Here is a 14,646-nt window from a genome sequence, read left to right as displayed (position 1 = left end):
AACGAAATGAGTCTGGAACATATGGCTACCGGTAGGAACCGAGCACAAGAAATAAGGCTGCTAGTGAAGTCTGCTGCACCCACGTCTCATGCCTAAGCTATTTCGATTAAAGCAGTGAAGAACGGACGATGCGACGGTTCGTGAACTGATGTTTATATACAATATTTACAAGACTTTTTACAAGAGATGTAAGGGCCATGAGCACAACGGGCTAGGACGAGGCCCTGCGGAGAGCGTCTCTCTGGCACGATGGTCTGCTGCCCGTCTGCTGCTCCGTCTTAGAGCGGCTCTCTTCTTATAGCCGCCGATGACCGTTGCGTTCCTCTGCACCAGGCGTTCCTCTGCTCCGATAAGGTCACGCCACAGGCCACCGCTCGGATTGGCTCGATCCGACGCAAGTGAGGAGGAGGAGGAGGAGGAGGAGGAAGGGTCTACGCCGGCGAGCCAGGATGACTCTTTGCAAGCCGTGCCATGGCGGCGAGTCCGTGCTTGCTTTGCGCGACGGCGGGCCCACGGCTCTGGTTCCTTGACAGGCCAGCGGAATGAGGGTTCAGGCACAACAACATCAACTCGCACAATCACTAAGTGTGTTTTCATGAAATTCGCAGCCAAATAATACGCTTCTGCACGCAACACAGGACCCATTTTCAGGCGCGAAATTTGGCGCGCCATTTCCGGTGACTTTTTCATGCTCGTAGCTTCCTCCGTCGCTCGCACCAGCGTATATAAGTTGAGAGGTGGCTATTGGTTAGACTCTTTCTGGCGTCAGGCAGCTACCATGGCTGCGACCAAGATATTTGTGAAGCGGCGGGCTTTAACATACCTGCACACTGCAACTTCATTAGACCCCTTTCAGAACCCCTTTAACAAGCTTCAGCTCTTACGCGAGTGTATAGCGAGTGTTTCAGTGAACACTCTAAAATTTTCAAGAATACCCTTTTTGGGACAAAAGAATGGCTTTTGCGGCTTAGTATTATCAGTATTGGCTTACACCAAAAAACGTCAGAGGCCACTGCGGAAACCACATTGCAGCAATGCGAAACCTTTGACGCCTGCTCGCCGCCTCTAATTGGCCCTCTTTGCCTCTAGTTGCGCCTCTTTGCCTCTATGTCGGTTGCGTGTGATAATCGAATCACATAATTCACATTAAAACACAGTTCATGCACCTTATTATATAATTAATATGCATGTAATTCACAGTTACTTATTTCACCCTTAATTCACTTAGCGTGGCTTTTTAGGCTTGTTGGTACATAGTTCCAATACACTGTAGCGCAGCAAAAGACGAGGACACAAGAGACGAGAAACGAAAGCTCGTGCTGTTCGTTTCTCGTCTCTTGTGTCCTCGTCTTTTGCTGCGCTACAGTGTATTGTAATTCACTTAAATCAAAATTTTGACACAATGCATTCACAATTAATTCATTTAATTCACATCAATTTCATTATATCATTACATTCGGAATTGGTTCATTTAATTCACAACTTAATTCGCAACTGATTTATTCTAATTCTCCTTTAATTCATTCCAATATACCATCAAGTCTCATTATACTCACATTAATCTACCTTAATTTTAAATTAAGTCGCCTTAATTCACGCTAATGCACTTTAAATCACCTTCATTTACTGCTGCCGTTTCTATAATTTGTTATTCTTGATTAGGTTTTGAGTAACTCCAAAGCACCATTGTTTCACTTCGTTATTCATTTCGGACAATCAAATTTCGCGCCCTGCGCTGGCCAAGGCCACTTTTCCGGTCACGTGGGCCAATCTCGTGGTACATCACATGGTGTGTCATGTGGCACCACGCTTCCGGCGATTCAAATTTCGCGCAGCACCCGGCCCGACCAAGCCTACTTTTGACACTGTTTTGGCTCTAATTAATTAAATATTGTTCCGATCGGCACCCAATTTTTGACGCTGCATCATCACATCATCCTCATTCGATTGTAACCACATTTGAAACGATATCTCTTTACTGTTTCCCACAATCGCTGTGGACACGCTTTCGATGGCAGAAAGCCGCTGACATAGCCTAGTAAAGCTTTCGCAATAAAAACCGGCGAATCAAATGAAGTAGTAAGCTCGTTATGTAATTTTGAATAATTATCTTTTAACTTAGGGAGTTCGGCACCCAGTTACAATTAGTAATTTGTATCCGGCCGTTAGTAACAGCCTTATTAGTGTTAACAATTTCGAAAATGCGATTACCCTCGCCGCTGTGGCTCGACCAACTCTGGCTGCGTCGTGCGAATATGCATGCGCTTCCGAAAGCCTGCTGGCGAAGCAACCGCTCCACTGCACGTAACTAGTCGAAAAAGCAAAATTTTTCCAGCCACAACGCCACGGGTAATCGTGTTTTCGAAATTCTAAAAAACGCTATTGCAATTACTAACAACATGCCACCAATCTCTAATTGCAACTAGACTCTTAACTCCGATAGTTCAAAGCATCGTTATTAAAAATTAGTTATTCAGATTATTGCTTAAATCGATTCGCCAGTTATTTGCCGTCCACCAACACACAATAATACGCCGCAAAAACCATATTTTCCACCCAAAATGCCTTTTTTTGAAATATATGCATTCTGCTGTCTGCGAACAATGGTAATGCTATGCTGCCAAAGCCATATTTGTTGTCCCAAAAAGCCTATGGTTACAGATTTTTGAGTGTTCGCTGAAACACTGGTTTATGGTACACGGTCGAACTGCAAAGCTTCCGCTATGCTGTGGGATATTAAATTTCTGTTGCCGAGGCATGAAACGAAGAAAAAAATAGCAGGTCATGGACTTTTTAGCAAAGTGCAGAGACCTCTAATGTATTTGTAAACCTGAAAGAGATAACGGGGCTACCCATTATTAAGATCGACGTCAACAAGCCTCGCCGGGTGGCCGCCAGCACGCCTGCTTCTACTGTGTATGGCTGCGAGCAACTTGAGTGTGATTACTTTCGGGCCTGCCGCCATGGACCGCACGCACGAAGAGGACCCAGGTGACAGCTGACTTCAATTACGGAGTTTGCCCGGTTGGAGTGCAGGACCAAAACCAGCCCCCCTTTCCGAAAGGTCTGCACGTGTAGAACGCCGCCGCCGCCGCCTCGGGGAGACGAACGTTATCTTCCCCATTTGCCGTGACCATGCCAGGGAGCAAAGGGCCTCGTTTCCTGATGCACTTTGGCGTGCCAAGCACCGCGACAAGCTGGCGGGCATCATCTTCGACCCTCGCGAACATCTCCAAGCACGGGGAACCACTTTCGGCCTTTTCGTGACGTCGCGTTCCGGTCTCGAGCGGCGGGTGACATTTGATGATCAACAGATGTCAGTGACCCGCAGAAACCTTCGGCTGGCCGGGGGCCATCACCTACCGCAGTCGATGCTACCTCGACGACAACCTTCTTTCCCTCAGACTCAACATGTGACGGGGGCGTGGCCCTAAGTGCAGTGGTGTGTTTTTGCGCACAAGTTTGTGTTGTTTGTGATCTGGGCCCCTCCCACCCCGGCGTGGGCGTCCTCAACCTAGGGAATTTAGGGAAGGCGAACAGTATAAAAGTTGACAACGAATGCGGCAGATCAGCCTCATTTTGAGCCTCACTAAAGCCTCACTTCAACTTTACTTCAGTGTCACTTCTAACCACCATGTTGTAAAAACGTAAATAAACCCTCTTGTAATCTTCCTCCCATCACTTAACTCTTTGACTCTTTAACTCCGGTCCTGGTGGTGGTGGGAACGGGTGTCGAAGCTTGACCGCCGTCCCGTCAAGCAGCGAGCAGCAGCAGCGAGCTAGCAACGACCCCGAACCCCCCCATACCCAACGCCATCTAAAGTCATGCTATTAGCAGACTACTGCTGAGAGTTTCGGAGTAGTTCGGCCTGCGTGCTGTTCTATAGTTTGCACTACAAGTGTTAGCTGAAGCACGTTCCTATGTAGCCTCCACTGAAATACGGTGCGACATCGTGCTCTGGAGCGAAATACCATACCGCAGATCGTTGTCACCAAAACTTTTAACAGGGACTAACGTTTTAGCTATTTTACTCCCTGCACGCCTTTTCAGCTTCTACTTTTTTTCTTATTACTGCACTGTGTTTTCCAACCTTGCACCATACACAACCCATTAAATAGGCCCTGCATGCATCGACGTTTCCTTTCCGCGTTTTACACCACTGCGAGACATCGCGCTGGTTGCCACTCCATAACGTACGAAACAGGCTGAGACCAAAAGCACAATTTCACCTACATAACTCCGGAGACCTCTGTTGACCATCAACCTTGTTTAGGCCCTCTTTCGTAACAGCTCCCCTTGCGCCATAAAAAAGATCATTACGTCGCCATCACCCCTCACAGCTGATCCGTCGCAGTTTACTCCCGTCGACCTAGCTCAGATTGTTCCTTGCGATTGTTTTGCCGGGACTACGGCAGGAATTAGCTTCATCGTTCCTATCGCCTCTCTCGCTGTATGTAACGAAAAGACATCAAGTATTTTCACATACCATCCTCTCCACTGAAACTGATGCTTGAAAATTATGCAGTGACAATCAAAGTCCTATACATGTCGTATGTCTAATGTAGGCGTTTTTTTTTTTCTTTTATGCAGTGTGCGGCTGTTCCTGCTGATGGCCTTATCTTGTTCCCGAAGAGGCCCGGGACCGTAAAGGAGCCATGGCGGCTCCTTTGAGAAATTTTCAGTATTAAATCTTTGAGTAATGCGTCAAATGATAGTCTCGCTTATTGAATCTATATTGACACATATTATCATGGTCTAGCCTTTTGTATCCAACTCGTACTAGTGGTTTTTGAACCACCAGTCACATTTTTTCTTCAAAGCAAGAATTCCTCCGAAAGCCCCCCAAAAAAGAAGCCTCATTATTTAGCCGCGTTTTTCCGAGCATACTAAATGTAGAGGGGCTGGGGGAAAGCCGTCAACTGCATAGCGGTGAGATGTGCACGTTTTTAGAATTCCAGCTAAGGACTAGAGTTTAAACAATCTCGAGTGCCTGCACACGCTATCGTTAAAGTCAACAAGTGGGCTCATAGCAAAGCGTGTCCAGCGCCACCTATGAACACGTCCGCGCCCTACTCATCTGCCACTTCATACAGCGAATTGATGATAGATTTTCATACAATTTCTCAAGCAGAATTGTCATATTGCACTTTGAATTGTGCGCGAGAAGCGGGAGGAAGGCGGCGCTAAGGTAGCGCGTATCAGTCTGCGGGTTTTCTGTACGAACGTCCGAAGAATGCTTTGTGGAAGTAATAATGAAACACGACTGTGTAGTCTTCACACACCGTAATATTGGTGTGCTGTCGTGTTCGCGAATAGCTTGCCCTGTTTTCCTCCTCTTCATACTGTTCGCATTTTATTTGACGCTGGGGGTAAGGAGCAAGATCGGCAACAATGCCATTCGCAATTTAGACAAGTTCGCTAAACGAGGACGAGAAACTCTGCATGGATTTGTATATTAAGTAAAACTACAGCACGATCGTTTCAAAGAATTTCGACGGAGGAAAATATTCGGGTTATTAGTAACGGACAATTGACATTTACAACTAAAATTTTGAGGGGGGAAACTGGAGATTCTGTGAACAGCGGCAGAGATATTGCTCTAGATCAGGTTGCAACGCGGCGAGAATGCCGACATAATGCGAGCCTTCCATTGGCTGAAGCTTCCTCGACGCTTCTTTGCACTAACCCGATCTTACCCGAGGTACTCTGATCACACAAGACATGATTCTGCCCGGAGTTGCTACGTCCGGAGCAGTGCTTCCACAGTAAAAATTTGAACAATTGTAGGAGACACTTCAGCACTGCCTTAAGAATATGACCAGATAGCGTTAATTGGTTCGGGAGTATATGTGTGGAATTAGGCATTTGCTACTTTAGATTTATAGTCACTGGATATCCTCATGCGCTCCTGGCGCAGTGGTGCAGCGGTTAAGCGATGCGCCACTGCACTGCGATGGCCGGCCGTGCCACCAGTGGTGCTTGTGCGACTGCCAGAATAGACAGGTACTAGGTACCTATCTATTCAAGCATTATTTTTGTCACTAGTCGAAAATAATGTTTGATGAGGCGCGTGTCCAAGGTCGGGCCCAAGGGGTCCCTATCTCATCCTTCTCTCCCATACGCACGCAAATTTTATTGCGAAAGCAATACTGCTTGCACTTTTCTGTCATCGATGGTCGTGGCGCCTCCTTACACAGCGGTGCGTCACGTGACCGTGTGACGTCGCGACAGACCGAGAGACGAGGCCCCAGCTCGCGCCATCGATGGTGGAGGTACAGCCTTACACGCCAGCTGCGCCGCTCCACCACGTTACCACGTGACGTCACGACAGACGGAGAGCCGGGGCCCCAGCTCGCGCCGATGGTGGAGGTACAGCATTACACGCCGGCTGCGCCGCTGCCGAGAGAGGGCGCTCGCTAGAGCGGGATAAAACGGGGGGGGGGGGGGGGGGGGGGGGCTGCAGCTGCGCTCCTCTCAGTGCTCTAGGTCGGATGAAGTGTACAAGGCGAGGCTGGAACGATCTGCTGCGGCCAAGCGACGGCGCCGCGCCGAAGAAACAGAGGAAGAACGGGAAGAACAGCTAGATAAACAACGTGCGTATGCAGCAGCCTGACGAGCACGCCGGTCAACATCGCTTGATACGGGTGCATCTACAAGTGCAGGGCCAAGTTTAATGAGTGGTGTTTATCTTTCCTCATATCTTTCAACTCTCTTCTATCTGCACGTGGCAGCGGTGGTGGAGTCCCTCAGGGCAGTGTGTTAGGACCATTGTTATTTTTAATTTATGTTAACGACTTGATTGATGTTATTCATGGTAATGTGTCCATTCGGTTATACGCGGATGATTGTGTTATATTCAAGGAAATTGTGTCCCATGATGATCATTATGTGTTGCAGAGATACCTTGCAGAAATTACTGACTGGTGTTCCAATTGGGGAATGGAGCTCAATGCAGAAAAAACTGTACTTTTACGCGTAACAAGAAAAAAATCTGCTAGCATTTTTCCGTACCAACTTGGAAATAGAACTGTCCTCGAAGTCGACAAATACAAATGCCTTGGCGTTACTCTTAACAATAAGCTTACATGGTGAACACATATCTCGGATGTTTGCTCAGCTGCGCTAAAAAAATTGTGGTTCTTAACGAGAAAGCTTAAAACGCGCCTGTAAGGACTAAAATGTTAGCCTACAATGCAATAGTGAGATCGAAGTTAGCATATCCTTCCGAACTCTGGGACCCGCATACCATGAAAGACACAAAAGAACCCGAGCGAGTACAGAGAAAAGCAGTGAGATTTATATACGGGAAATATGCCAGGAAGGATTCACCTTCAATAACGTTACGAAATAGAATACAGACACTCGAAATACGCAGAAAAATTAATCGTCTTGTACTACAACATAACACTCTTTCTGGAAAAAATAATATGACGCTACCAGCTTCCGTATGTCGGCATTCTACGAGGAGAACACGACACAGTCATGAGTATTTGCTTGCACCGATCTTCGCGAAAACAAACGCTTACAAGTGCAGTTTTTTCCCTCGAACGGGTAACGAGTGGAATTCACTTCCCATTAGTGTATTTCCGTCTAACGATTTCATGGCTGCATTGCAAAATCATTTTTGTGCAAGTTAGCGACGTTGACGCTCTCATTTGTGCTTTTTTGTGCATTACTTTCATTTCATGTTGCATTCTATAAGCTTTCCTGTGCTTTCTTTTTCTGTTTGTGATATGCCCCTCCTGCTTGGGCCAAGTATTGGCCTGCAGTATTACTAAATAGAAAAAAGAAACGGATGAAGTTGCTTTCGCAATCTGGGCTTAACCAAGCTGGCCTCTGCCAATTTTTTTAGCGGTGCTCTTGTTGGGCTCCTCCTCCCCCACTTCCGCTTTCCGCTGAAATACTAGAAATTACTTCGGGCCCCTTTCTGCAAAAATTGCTAGTTCAGTCCACGGTACATGTGCAGACGCGTAACTCCTCCATGCCTGTCTACTTGGATGCGGCTTTTGTAGCGGTTGACTGTCGTCGGAAGTAACGTGTTCGTGTAAAACCTGCTTCACATGCAAGCGAAAGTGGGACCACCAATTGCCGCTTTTAATTGCCATTGCGTCATTGCGTCGCTGTTGCTAGGGGGCTATTGCTTGTTCAGCTGTTGAGGGCCTACCTTGAGGTACCTTAGGAAAAAACAGGAGTGTAACCTTTTAAGCTTCCTTACGGGCGTGCACCCGCAGGTCCCCTGGCCATACCGAAAGACACATGGACAAGGCAGGTAGAGGTGTCTCCAACGCTGCGTGAGAGTCCTGAGGAGTTCTTACGTGCGCTCCGTGAAAGCTTAGCAAGGGCAGCTGAGGATATGAGCCTAATGCCGGACCGCCAGCATGGAAATTACGCTTCTTACTACAACCGAAAAGCAAAACCTTTAGACCAGGTAGCTATTTTTCAGGCAGAACCGGTGAGCAAGACGCGCACCAAATGGCCCGGGCCAGCAATGGTTGTAGGCAAAGAGCGCGACTATTCCTATCTGGTGGAACACGATAAGAAAGTGCAGCGAGGCGTGCAGCACGCTAACAAACCTAAGCCTTAAGTGCCGCTAACATGAGGAGTTCGGAGTAGTTTAATAAGCACGCACACAACCTCAGGAAGGGTGCGTTGGGCTGTCAGACATACAGATGCGCCACCGCCCATTTACAGGACACTAGATCCAATCAGGTAATGGAAATGTTGCAACCATATCCAGACATCTTACGAGAACAGGTGAAGATCTCTGGTGTAGACGAGCATCATATATCTCTGCAAGAAGCATTCGTGGAAAACACCTCTGAGATATTGAACTCCGAAAGCCCTGAAGTATGAGGTCATCCGACAAGTGAACGAGCTTCTTGGCATAGGACTCGTTTATCCGAACGAAAGGGAGTTCGCACAGACAATGTTGTCTCAAAAAAAGAGGGCTGTGCGAGGATGTGCGTCCTTTATGGCAGCATTAACGACGTTACCGTGAATGAGGCGCTCCCCACTGCGCTCTCATAGGAGTTCAGTTTCACTGTCGGGCGCACGAACTTCATTAGCTTACTTAAATTGAAACGCGTTTACTGGCAGGTTCGATTGGAAATAGACAGGCAAAGGTACACGGCATTTGTCACGCGTGATGGCCAGCTTTAAGGCGGAAGCCTTTTATGCCTCATCATTGTAAGCAGGGGTTGTCGACAGAAATGTCACGCTTTTCAATTGGTCGAAATGCTCGTGACGTCACAGTGCAAGAATTTCAAACTGGGCCAATTGTACTTTGGCTAGTAACCATGCAACCAATTAAAGGGGTGGTATAGTGGTGCTCCAAGTAAGTGGGACAAAGTTTAGTTAATCAGTTAATTAACCAATTAGCCTAATTAACCTTCCAGTCAGACCGGACAAACAAATAAATTCGAGTAGGAAATAAATCGAGTTGGCGAATTGAACCAGGGCCTCCGGAGTTCGAGACCAGCACGCTAACCACTCCGCCATGCCAGCTCGATGGTTTGGAACGAGCAAAGGCGCGTCTAACTAATATGATGTCTTCGTTCTCTCCCATCTTCCTCCCTTCCCCTACGGCGAGGTTCAGGTGTCCACCGAGATATGCGCGAGAGATAGATTTCCTTTCCTCAAAAATCCATTTACACTCCAGCAAGGCTTACAGCCGAACGGGCGATGGCGTTCTGTGGACTCCCTGGCAGCGTTGCAAGACGCTGTCCCGGTCCACTCTTAAAGACCAAGCTTAACGTCTTAACCACACATCAGTGACAAGCAGCAACACCGCGCTTAAGGCTTTCGCCTCACCGCACTTTAGGTCAACAAAGTGCACCCCTCAATTTTTCCCGGAGGGTGATACCTTTCGGGCTCAGAAACACGGCGGCGACTTTTCAGCCCGTTATGATTGAGGTTTTGAGGGGTTGTCACCAATACGCCTGCGCTTACTTAGACGATATTGCCGTATTCTCGATTTCGTGGGATGATCACCTGCGGAATCAGCACGTCGTCTTGGAACTGCTGTACCAGGCGGGCATGACGATGGCGTCAGCTAAGTGCCAGTTTGTTTATCCCTCCTTGGATACCTTAGAAATGTAACAGGCTCAGGTAGCCACACACCACACCCTAGAAAGGTAGCCGCGATTAAAAAAGTGGAGCGTCTAGTCACAAGAAAGCAGGTCAGGAGTGTGCTGGGGTTGTGCGGTTACTACGGCGAATACGTACCGCATTTCGCGCAGGTCGCTTTGCTATTGACTAAGTTGACTGCGAAACGCATCTGAACCACTGTACCTTGGAGCAACGAACAGGCAACTGCTTCCGAAGCTTTGAAGAGCGCTTTATGCAGGGCTACGACCCTCGCCACGGCCTGCGCTGACAAGCCCTACTGGCTCTTCATGGACGCTTTCGAAGCAGCGGCAAGAGCCTGCCGGCCGCAAATTGCTGATGAGGCCACGCAGACAGTCTGCGCGACGATCTAAAGAGAGGCTTTCGCAGTCGTATGGCCCTGAGGGCGCTTCAATAACTGGCTTTTTGGCGCTCAGGTGAATGTAGTTTCTGACCATAACACTCTTGCGTACCTGACCATCGATACTCCAAGTACGTGCGAAAATCATTCGATCGGGATTGCCCGTTCACGTTTTAAAGTTATCGTCACCCATCGCAAAGCATATCCAACAATTCTGGACAATAGCATTTTATTGCGAAAGCAATACTACGCTCAAGAACGGCTTTTCGCGTAGCGGCGGCCGGTAGGCACTTTTGGCCCTTAGAATGACCTCTGACGTCATACAAGGGTGAGAGATGGGCTACCAAGTCGAGTCGTCACGCAGCGGCGGCCGGTAGCCACGCGTGACATTTAGAATGACCTCTGACGTGATGCCATGCCTAGTGACGTCTTAGCGTGACGTCATACCAGGGTGAGAGATGGGCTACCAAGTCGAGTCGTCGCGCAGCGGCGGCCGGTAGCCACGCGCGATATTTAGGATGACCTCTGACGTCATGCCATGCCTAGTGACGTCATAGCGTGACGTCATACCAGGGTGAGAGATGGGCTACCAAGTCGAGTCGTCGCGCAGCGGCGGCCGGTAGACACGCGTGACCTGTAGACGCGGCGCACTGCGTTCCTTCTGTTGGAGGCGCTCCGCATTTGCTTTCGCAGCCTACCAGGCTTAACCAAAGCTAAGCCCCCGCCAATTTTTGAACAGGAACCAGTTTATAAACGCAATTTTTTTATATATTGTAAGGTTTCACTATAACAATCAATATATCCGCGTATCTCCCGTCGGCAGGCTTGCTTTTTTGCTATTAATTTTTTTTCTGTCGTGAAAAGTGTACCGCACTGGTTTTCTATGGCCATCTAAGCTGCTCGTTGCGAGTGAGGGAAGCACTCTAAAAGAAAGATTTTGCTATACATCGGAAGAATGCACCATTGCCTTCAATATTTCCGGACAACACACTACAATATTCCAATATTCAAAAGTTTTGTACAGGAATGTTGGACATGGTAAAGCGCATGATAATGGGGACGCCCTGTCAATATAAGTGAACAGTGATTGGGCTGCCCATTAATCCAGTAAGCGTATTAAAGGTTACTTGTCTCCGACTGCAGGCGCATGTCATGAGAAGTTTGTCGCAGTGAAGTCACCTGACGTCGCTGCGGGGGTGGAGCGCGAACTACCTCGGTTCCAGTGTGCATGCGCGTGCTGTGAGCCACAAAGTTCGCATGTGAGACGCGGAGGTAGGATGCCTGCGAAATTATGAACTCGGAATTCGGCCCATCTGTGAACTTTCTCGTGTTATCCGCACAACGTTGTGCCACCATGTTTTATGTACCTTGCTTTGCCGCCGTGCCTTCTTACTCTTTCCTCCATGAGTGCTATATTGTTGTATTTTGCAGGATGCCCCTAGTTACGGATGTTATCTAACGTTAACTGTGGTCAGTAAATTGGAGCTAACTGAAGTGTTCGGCATACCTAATACATCTAATTGTCCTGAGTCAAACGTTTTGAATAAGCTCTCGATATATGCAGGATATACCGATCGAAGCAGAAATTGCGCGGTCTTCTCTGAAATCTTTTTCAAAGGCGATCTCTTGCTCTTCCTTTGCAAACTTCAGTCACTGCGCAGTCTGTGTAGGCATTTTTATTTACATGCGTTTTTTTTATTTACTACATACGTCATGCCTGCACGACTGATCAACATACAACTGAATGGAAAACTTTTCGTAATCCTTGAGGTTACATACAGGCATGTGTTGTATTACACAAACTTCCTTGTAGCCTGAAAAGTATTCCCGCCATTCTATCGCTTGAGGTCCTCTCCATCATTCACGCCACTCGAAATTTTCCTTCTCTCCCATATGCGCCTCATTATACCCTCTACGCTGACCCCAAGGCGTCATCTGTGACATCCAATCTGAAACACGGCCACCTCATCTATCCACAGACATCCAGGCCACACTTTCCTCAGAGTAGCCTTGCCCCGTCTTCCTCAGTTAGGTCCCCCTGGGTACTCCGTGATTGACGGAAATAAGCTGCTAACCAGCTTGCCCGTGAAAACACTTAACCGCGCACCACTTAATCCCGGGCGGGGGCCTCAGGGACCGGGTCAAGGCTGTTTGCTCTCATCCTGGTTCTCTGTGCGAGAGGCCCACGCCCTCCGACAGATACAGCTCAACGCAAATGTCCCACCTACACGGCTTTATGTCTACAATTTCCATTGCGTTCCTTCCTGTACCAACTGGGCTGACCCTTATGCCAACACCTCCTCTTTCTTTACTCTCCTCCCTGGTTGGTCTGCAGTCGGGTTTCTTTCCCACTTTCTCCCACATTGTGCGGACCTGGTTAGACTGGTTTGGGGCTAGGACGAGGAAGAAAAATGCTTTCTACTACAAAAGATAATCGAAGTCTTAGACATGTAATTGTTGCGCCCAAATAAGGTCATCTATACTACTGCTACGACGGATGGTATCTGCTTCCGACTCCGTAGTCGAGGATAAATTCATTTTTTTATTTGTTCGCTTAACTAAAGCTTTTTTTTTTGTTCGTCTAGTGTTCTTAACGATTAGCTCAGTATCGATGGATTCTACGGTCGCACTTAATGTGCGCGTGCACTTTTGTGGACTGCCTTCTTATGTGCCCGGAGGGCAAACAGTATCGTGGTCTGAAATTTAAATTAATTCAAAAGACGCCCGAAGCTAGTGTCACACAAATGGAGGTGGGCATTGAAATAAACCCCCTCGATAGTTGGCGTCAAATTATGAGTGCAGTTTATAACATCTTCACTCGTAAAGATAAATCTAAAAATATTGCCACACTGCTGGCACTCTGCCGACGCCACCCGCTTTTCTGCTGCGTTTGTCGGTGACAATATTAATAGCGCCATACCAATCACGAAAAATTATCGACAGACGTAAAATACGACAAACAACATTGCACATAAATCATATCAAAGCAAAAACCATATCTGTACAGAACGCGTTACTGTATTCAACTGAATGTGTCTGTCTTGCTATGCTAGTCATTAATACAGGAAGAAGAGATATAAAAGAACTGGGTTAATAGTTAGTTCAAGGTTTAAAGAGACTCAGGCTATAAAGAGTGCTGTTGCGGAGGGCCCCGGATAATTTTGACCACGTGAGGCACTTTACCGTGCACGGACATCGCACAGTAGACGGGCCTAAAGCATTTATTTGCCCTCCAACGAAAAGCCAGTAAGTAGACTTCGAGACAAAAAAACTCAGTGGGAAATATACGGTACCTTTTTGTGGTTCTAATAATTATGAAATCAGTAGTGCAATTATTCTTAACGCCGGAGAGTTAGTACCCCATGTCAGAAAAAATTGTCCACTGTCGGAGTCAGCGTTGGTGACTATTTGAAGCCTCGCAGCTGGAGCGGCCGGTGTCTCCGGCCGCTCCGGCAGCCTAGCTGGGCCACCTTGGTCACATGACTTTGTCGCGTCATCACAACCTGCCTACAAGATTCTGAGCCAACTTTTCATCGTGGCAGGGGCAAATTAAATTAAAGATTGGTCACAAGAAGTCGCGCGGAACGACCAACCTGGGTCGCACAAGCCCCACTGGTGGTAGCGCCGGCCATCGCAGAGCAGTGGTCCGTCGCTTAACTGCGGCACCACTGCGCCGGGAGTGCATGAGGGCTCCCAAAGGCTATAAATGCAATGTACAGAATGACCAATTCCGCATATACGTATATTAACAAATTCCCGCTATAGCGTCACATCCTTAAAGGTGCACTGAAGAGGATTCTGAACTTGTCTTTTCGCCGCGGGAACTCGATCTACACGTTCCTAGCATTCTTAGAAACTGCAACTTATTGCCCTGTATTGCCGATTTCCCTAATTAAATCGAATTAACGTCCGGCTCCCGCCCTTTTTTTTTGAATTCTGCCTCGTACGATGGGCGGAGTCGACCAACGCGTGAAGTTCCTTTCAGCCAGCTCCATGGAGGCTTTGCTTTCGCTTTATTTTGTTTTTTAGGTTTCCATGAATAAATTGTTTCATTCGGAGATAATATAGCCGCAAAAGAAGCCTGCAGAAATAAAAATACGCGCGGACTATTTGTTACTACGGACTACTACGTATTACTCCGCTGGCGGCAGAGCGGCAAGCCGCCACGGGACTGGGTGAA

The sequence above is a fragment of the Amblyomma mixtum genome, chromosome 3, assembly GCF_055824585.1.
Source record: "Amblyomma mixtum isolate Tamu chromosome 3, ASM5582458v1, whole genome shotgun sequence".
In the NCBI taxonomy this organism is placed as follows: domain Eukaryota; kingdom Metazoa; phylum Arthropoda; class Arachnida; order Ixodida; family Ixodidae; genus Amblyomma; species Amblyomma mixtum.
This window is presented reverse-complemented; position numbering follows the sequence as displayed.